Genomic DNA, 8314 nt, shown 5'->3' on the forward strand with positions numbered 1-8314 from the left:
AAACAACAACATAATATTCAAGTATTCAAGCAAGAAGATAAAGTATCTTTCCCCAAATACATTCTGTGAGATGCTCATATGTGTTCTGTAGATGGTATCGCTGGTGCTGTGTGCTGTGGATGCACTAAAATGTCGTGAGTGCTAGAGCAAATGGGGAGCAAACACCTGCCTTTCCCATGTTCATGATAAACTGTTAAAATGGTACCAGATGGACCAAGTGGCTTTAGGTCATGGTATTGTAGGTTAGTTAGACTATAATTCTACAGATAACAATTTAAAATTTGGACAAAATATTGAAAAGTAAAATTCATTTGAAAATATTGGAGAACGACCAAAATTAGGTAAAAGCTAGACGGTAGTGAATCCTTAAAAGACCAGTTAAGATTAAGCTTAACTGCACAGTATAAGATTTACAAATCCAAGTCCATGGCTTTGTACCTGAGAGCCTTCACCAATGCATACTTCTTGGAAGCAACAAAAAGATTCAGTAACCTTCAGTCTTATTTGTTTGAGGTTGTAGAAAACAGAGTTTGGGATTGATAGAGCAGTGGGAAATTTGAAAGGGGAAATCCTGGAAAGGAAGGAAGGAGAGAGAGAGAGAGAGAGAGAGAGAGAGAGAGAGAGGTATATATATGTAATATATATATATGTAATATATATATATATTATATATATATATATATATACACACACACACACATATATGTGTGTGTGTGGGTGTGTGTGTGTGGGTGTGTGTAGTCATTCAATATATATCATTGCCTAAACTCTGCACTACATTTCTTGAAGAGATTCCAGGAGACATAATGGAAAACAACAGCTAGAACTGAAATATTGCTAGAACTAAGCAATATTTCAGCTGCTACCTATTGAAGCAGAGACAGAGTCCAAAGTTTGACTCCAGCCAAATTAACTGCCAGCTAGAACAAAATAAACACATTTCAGAGGGATGTAAGACACTCAAGCACTTCTATAATAGATTATATACAATATCCAGAACACAATAAAAAACTGGTAGACATATAAAGAAATAGGAAGAAGTGATTTATACTAAACAAAAAGAATAGTGAAAAGAAATTGGACCCAAGATGACCCAGATTTGGAATTAGCAGGCAATCAGCTAGTATAAATATGTTCAGGACTTAAATAAAATTATAGCCATATCAAATACACTGAAAAATGAAATTGAAAAAAAGGAATCCAAATGAAAATTGAAATTTTAGAACTGAAAAAGTAAAGTAACCAAGATAAAAAATATATATACTGAGGCTGGCCTGGTGACTCCGGCAGTTGGAGCTCTGTACTCCGAACTCCGAAGGCTGCCAGTTCGATTCCCATATGGGCCAGTGGGCTCTCAACCACAAGGTTGCAAGTTGGAGGCCCGCAAGGGATGGTGGGCTGCACCCCCTGCAACTAGCAATGGCAACTGGACCTGGAGCTGAGCTGCACCCTCCACAACTAAGACTGGAAGGACAACAACTTGACTTGGGAAAAAAGTCCTGGAAGTACACACTGTTCACCAATAAAGTCCTCTTCCCCTTCCCCAATAAAATCATATATATATATATATATATATATATATATATATATATATAGAGAGAGAGAGAGAGAGAGAGAGAGAGAGAGGATTGATTCAACCACAGCTTACTGATGGCAGATGAGTCAGCAAACTGAAACATAGATCAATAGAAATAGTATAATCTGAAGAACACAGAGAAAAATATTTGAAGAAAAATTAATAGAGTATTAGTGACTTGTGAGATAACATAATTCTAGTACACATGTATTGTAGTCCAAGAAGGATAGGAAATAGTGAATGGAGTAGAAAAAAGCTATTTAAAAAAACAGTAAACCCAAATTTGATGAAAAACATCAATTACAGATTCAAGAAGCTCAGCAGACACATGCATAATAAACACCAAGAAAATTACACTGAACATATATAGTTAAACTGCTGACATTCAAAGATAAAAATAAAAATTTGAAAACATCCAAAAAAAAAATAGATACATTACACACATGAAGACAATGATACAGATGATATTGGGCTTCTACCAGCAGAGAGAGAGAGAGAGAGAGAGAGAGAGAGAGAAAGAAATGGAGGTGAGAGGCAATTAAATTACATCTTTAAAGTTATGAAAGGAAAGTAAAAATCTGTTAACCTAGAATTTTATTTCCAGTGAAAATATCCCTCAAAAATGAAAGCTAAATGAAGACACTTTGAGAGAACTTGAAGATCACATTTAAGATAATGGAGAGAATCTGAAACTCATAGAGATCTGCACTGTAAGAAACACTAAAGTTCTTGAGGCAGAAGGGAGACGACAGATGGAAGTTCTGATCTTCAGGAAGTAAGACGTCCAGAAATGGCACATGTGTGGGAAATTTTAAAAGATTATATATATTTTTCTTCTCTCAATGTAAACATTATATGTCTATTTAGAGCAAATACACCTTGTATCATGAGGTTTATACATATGCAGATATATAGGACAATGCTAGTACAAAGGGCAGAAGGTAAATGGAATTATGCTATTAGTTTCCTATAATGTATGAGAAGTAGTAGAATATTAATTCCAAGTAGACTGTGATAAGTTAACGATGCATCATGTAATCCCTAGAGCAACCATTTAAAAATGCAGATATAGCTGAAAGACAGAAGAGGAATTAAAATTAAATAAGAAAAAAAAATTATCAACTCAAAAAAAGGTAGGAAAGGGGAAACAGAAACAAAAATGAGATAAGACAAAGTAAAGGGGATCAAATGGCAATGGGTCTTGAAGCTAACAGAGCTTATAGAGTTTTTCCTTAAATGATCTTTTCCCTAGAATTTATGGAAAACTCTGAAGGAAAGGGGGCCATAGAGCAATCTGAGAAATAAAACAAGCTGTATTCCTCCCTCTAATAAATGAGTCTTTGTTATTGAATCAAGTTTGTGAATCTGACTGCTATATACTTCCTGTAGGATCATCAAACTCCCAAAATGTGCCATGTCTCTCTCACAAATATAATTCTGGTAAGTTATCTGTCCACCAGACAATCATTGGCTTCTCTTAAAACCAAATACGGATGCAATTTGAGCTCAAATTGAGATCACTAACTTACGAGCAACTGTTCATAGTTGTCATCCTTGACTCAGTCCTCACTGCAGAAATCCAATAAGCAGTAAATTAATAGGGCTCATGCCTGTTTTCCTCCAAGGAAGTTAGTTCTTAAAACTACAACGTCAGTTTGGCCTTTTGGCATCTGCTACCTGAACTAGTTTAATATCTTCTTATCTATTCTTGCTCCCTGGAAGCACCAAGTTCAACAAATTAAGTCAGAAAGTAAGTTGGCGCAAGCGATTTGAAAAACTGTTTGGCAGTTACTTAAACATTTAAAGCTATGCCTATCATATGACCCCAACATTCCACTCCCAGATATTTACCGAAGAGAAATGAGAACATGTTTTTACAAACACTTGTATACAAATGTTTATAGCTAGCTGCTTTTTTCACAATAGCCAACAGCTCAAATGTCCATCAATAGGTGAATAGATAAACAAAATGGGTGATATTCATACTGTAAAATACTACTCAGCGGTAAAAGAGCATGAAATTTGATGCATGCACCAACATAGATGAGCCTTGAAAACCTTACGCTGAGAGAAAGAAGCCAGACACAGAAGAGTACAGATGGCCTAATTGAATTTGTATAAAATGGAAATGCCCATCAGTGGTTGCCTGGAGCCACTGATGGAAAAAGGGGCACAAGTCACCTTTTGGTGTGATGAAAATCTTTTGTGTCTTGCTTTTGGTCGTGCTTTCACAGGTATATACAATTTTCAGAATACATTGAATTAAACAGTGTTTTCAGTTTAAATGAGTGCAGTCTATTATACTTAAATTATTCCTCAATAAAATTGATTAAAAATATTTCAGCATCCATGGGCCTATGAGGGGCAACTTGTGAGATACATAATTATTATAATTAATATTCACACGTATTTTACACATAAGGAAACTAATTTTAGAAGGCCACGGTACTTGCGAGTATCAGAGTAGTATTTGAATTCTAATACTTTAGCTCAACACCCTGTGAGATGCCCACCACCTTTGCTCCTCCTAACACAGGCAGCGGAAGTTAGAGGAGGAGGGCTGCTTGGGGTTTCAGCGTGCAGCTCTGGAATCACACAGTCCTGCATTGACTCCTAGCTTCACCATTGATGAGCCCTGTGATATTGAGCAAATTCTCTCAGCCCATGTTTCCCTATCTGTAAAATGCCAACGCTAGTAATTGTACCAACCTAGCGGGATGTTTATGGACATTAAACAAATAGGACAGTGTATATAAAACACTCAGTATAATGTGACACATAGTCTAAAGCTTAGCTAATGTGCTTCATTTTCTTCATTTATAAAACGGACGTAATAACATTACTTACCTGTAGTGGGTTGAATGGTAGCCTCCAAAAGACACAACCACGTTCTCATCCTTGGAACTTGTGAATGTTTACCTTAATTTGGAAAATGGTCTTTGCGGATGTAATTAAGCTAAAGCTCTTGAGATGAGGAAATCGTCCTGGGATACGCAGGTGAGTCCTAAATCTAGTGACAAGTATTCTTATAAGTGACAAACGAGAGACACAAACAGGAGAAGAAGAGCCAACGTGGCCATGCAGCTAGAGATGTGGCCACATGTCAAGGAATACCAGCAGCCACCAGAAGTTGGAAGAGCCCAAGAACAGATTGTCCCCGAGGGCTTGCGAGGTAGTGCATCTTAGCGGGACTTGGGGCTTCTCGTCTCTAGGATTGAAAGAGAATACATTTCTGTTGTTTTAAACCTCCAAGTTTGTGGTCATTTGTTACAGCAGCACAAGGAAACAAATACACTACCTCTTAGGATGATTGTGACCACAGAAGTAGTTAATGCATGCGAAGTTAGTGCCTGTACTTATGTGACGATTAGTTGTTGTTAAGGCTGTTTTTTACCAGCTGAATCCTAACCAGTCATAAATCTGTAGTCGCATGGTCTCTGACTTCGAAGACATTATGAAATGAAATCAAGAAAGCCCGTGGCTAATTTCTTCAATCTAAACTTGAAGCTGATTTGTTTTGCTTCCATTTGTCTACAATGATTCCTTTAGGAAATCTATTGTTAATTTTAACTGTATTCGTTGTTCAGTGCTCTAGGATTGCAGAACAAAGGGCACTGTAGTCATGTGAGAATGTATTGTTCTCTGTTATATTCCAATGGAATGTGTTAATGACCGAGTTTGAAGCTAAACTCATTTCTAAGGTTTGTTTTATTTGGTTTGGTTTTTGTTTTTTTATTTCTGATGTACTTGCTCTTTTCAAATAATTATTTTCCCCAAATTTGAATCTAGTTCAACACAATCACATTTTAGAAGTATTCCATTTAAACCCTCACTCATACAGTATATCTGAGTGATAAACTAAAAGCAGGAATATCATCCACTTAACACCCTATCTGTGCAATGGCTGAGACAGATGGCATCAGGTTTATATTTTCCAGGATGCATACTGAGCATGACACCACTCTACATTTTTCTGTAAATAATTTAGGTTATCCTTATACAAATCACCATTTACCCCTGTCAGTTCAGAACTATGGCTTACCATTTTAGCTAAATGCCCAATTAATTCATTAAAAAGAACAAACTGTTTCACTGAGTAATCTAAAAATCCAGCCATAATTGTTGGACTACAGGTGTGGATGCATATAGATAAAAGCACTAGGAGGAACATCTGTTACATCCCCTAGTCAAGAGGCACTAATGTTATATTTCCATCCAATAAGCTCAGATCTGGGGAAGAAAGAAAGGAAAGGGGAGACAGAGCAAATCACTGGCCCTCCAAGTTCCCAAGAGTTGAGAATCATGGTAAGGGAGAAAATCCATCAGGGTGTTTCAATGTATCCTTATTAGAGAGGGACCACACAGAGTGAGCAAACTCTGAGTAACAAAATACAACTGTGAAAACAAGATTTTGGCAGGAAAGAGAGGTGTGAGGAGGAAGGTGAGAAGGGCATATTTGGAAGTATTCCACCTCATTTTCCCTGGGAATAGTTGGTGAGCCAACAACATAAATCAAGAAAAATGCTTAAAAACATCCATTATCTTGGAAGATCATTTATTACACATGTATGAGCTCAGCCTGGTGCTCTATGAAAGAACAAGTAAATGTGTGCTTGAATTATCAAGAAATGAAATAACATATTTATTTTTTTCCAAAAAAACAAAGCTACTATTGAGTAATATATTTCAAAACCCATTTGAGTAAATAAAATTCCAGAAGGCCTTTGTTCTTCCTTGAGTGCTTTAAAATCAACGATAGGAAAGTGTTTCTGAATATATTACTAAACTTTATTTAGAAAACAAGCTTATTTTTCTAAAAAAAACTCATTCTTCCAATTGTGTAGAATTTTCCACATATCTATAAAAAACGCAACATACTCCAAGTGCATGCTAAGGTAGTTAGAAAATAATTTATTTCTTGTCAGTATATTTCAGTGATTTATTTCATAATCATATTTGATAAAGCATTCAGTGAAAGTAATAGTGGTGAATATCTATGTAATGTGGGCAAAATATTGCTTCTAAAGTGGTAAATAAAAACTTCTAAAATATCAGACTTCAGATGGAAATCACGTCTATTAGAAAAGGTAAACATTAGCTTTGGAAGAACAAATGGAATGTTTCTTAACAGGTTTGGCAAGATGAGTGGAAAGTATTTCTCATACTTTTTTTTTTTTTCCTGAAAAATGGATAAATTAATGTAGGAAAAAAACAAGTTGGGATAGATTATAAGCAACAGATTAATGAGTAAACCATCCACAGATTCCCAGAAACTGTTAGACACTGAGAGGACTTGTCACTAAGTATATGGTAGTGATTACCTTGAAAACCTCACTCTACTCAGAAACATACGGCTCATTATCCCTATTGTTATTTTTCTGAGTATTTTTTACATGTGTACAAAATTTGCCCAGAGCCTGGAGACTATAATTTTCCTTCTATAACGACAGGGATTATCAGTGTGCTTTGTTTTCACAAATGGTAAACAACCATAATTCAGACAGACACATTTTATGGTAGAATTTCTAATTATTGAACAGAATGGCATTAGGCTAGAGAGAAGTATTGAGAAATACGTCATGGTTGCTATTGTCAAGAAATTTATCCATTTTATTAAAGAATTAAAAGCAACACACAAGAAATAAATAAACATGTGTCACCTGTAAGTGCCATAGAAGTTCAAAGAAGGAAGAATACCTAAACATAACGTTTAAGGAAGGTTGAGATTATGTTGCATGAGTGGAGTATAGGACTTAACTGTGTTTGTTATTTTCAAAAACAGAGAATATAACTTCTTTGGTGGAGAGAAAGTTGAAAAAAATACATATCCAATTTTAGATTTTTAAAAAATCAATGATTTTTGCTTTCATGATACAAATCAAGAAAACTATAGTTTTACAAATTCCTGATTAGTAGAATAAACAAAAACTCTGATTCACAACGGGGTGAGGGAATGAGGGGCATATCAGAACCTGTGGGGGCAGCAGAAATTTTGGTTTCCCATGGTTCAGAAACACTATGGCCATTGGAAGATAAAGTGCCAAGCTTGAAGTGACTAGACATGATTGATGGACAACCAAGAGCTGTCTTTGGTTTTTAAGCATGAGAGTGTGAAGATGGATGAAGTTTGGGGAAGCTAGTCATCTGATTTTGGTATATAGAGTGGAAAAGGAAGATTGAAAGAGAAGGAAGTGGAAAAAGATAGATCATTTAGAAAGATATTGGAAAATTAAACACGATGAGCCAGTGTTGGGGATAAAGTGAGGTTAGTAGACTTCTGTCCAAAGAAGAGGAAAAGGTATAACTTCAAGTCTTGAAAATGAAAAAGGTTTATTGATACTTACCTGGCTGGGGAGCTACCATGGTCATGCAGCTGGTTTTCCTAGGGTGAGGCTTATCTGTTGCACTTAGGATGTACTGACTCCTGCAATTTCCCCAAATATAGGCTACTCAACTGAACAATTTGTGGTAGCAGTAGGCTGTGTTTGTGCTTTCCCCTAAGGGAAAAAAAAAGGTTTATTGTAACCATGCCCACACACTCATCTTTCCTTCTCCAGCATGTATACAGGCACCATGCAGCTAGAAGGGCAGTTAGTGGGAAAACATGGCAAGAGTTTGGGGTAGGACCCAGTTTCAAAGGCTCAGTATATTTCATACCGTGGTGTAATTTCTGCCTCTGGATTGGCATTCTTGTGTTACTTTTGTAAAAATAGTACTGAATTATAGAAACAGGGTTCA

General features: G+C 36.1%; 1 non-coding gene across 1 annotated transcript; it reads left to right on the top strand.

The window, feature by feature from the left end:
- The first annotated feature begins 7912 nt into the window (after nucleotides 1-7912).
- LOC141567737 (U1 spliceosomal RNA) lies at nucleotides 7913-8076 on the top strand. Its single transcript, XR_012490572.1, has one exon. It is a non-coding gene; the product is annotated as a U1 spliceosomal RNA (small nuclear RNA).
- The last annotated feature ends 238 nt before the right edge of the window (nucleotides 8077-8314 follow it).

Source organism: Rhinolophus sinicus, linkage group LG11 (genome assembly GCF_036562045.2).
Source record: "Rhinolophus sinicus isolate RSC01 linkage group LG11, ASM3656204v1, whole genome shotgun sequence".
NCBI lineage: Eukaryota > Metazoa > Chordata > Mammalia > Chiroptera > Rhinolophidae > Rhinolophus > Rhinolophus sinicus.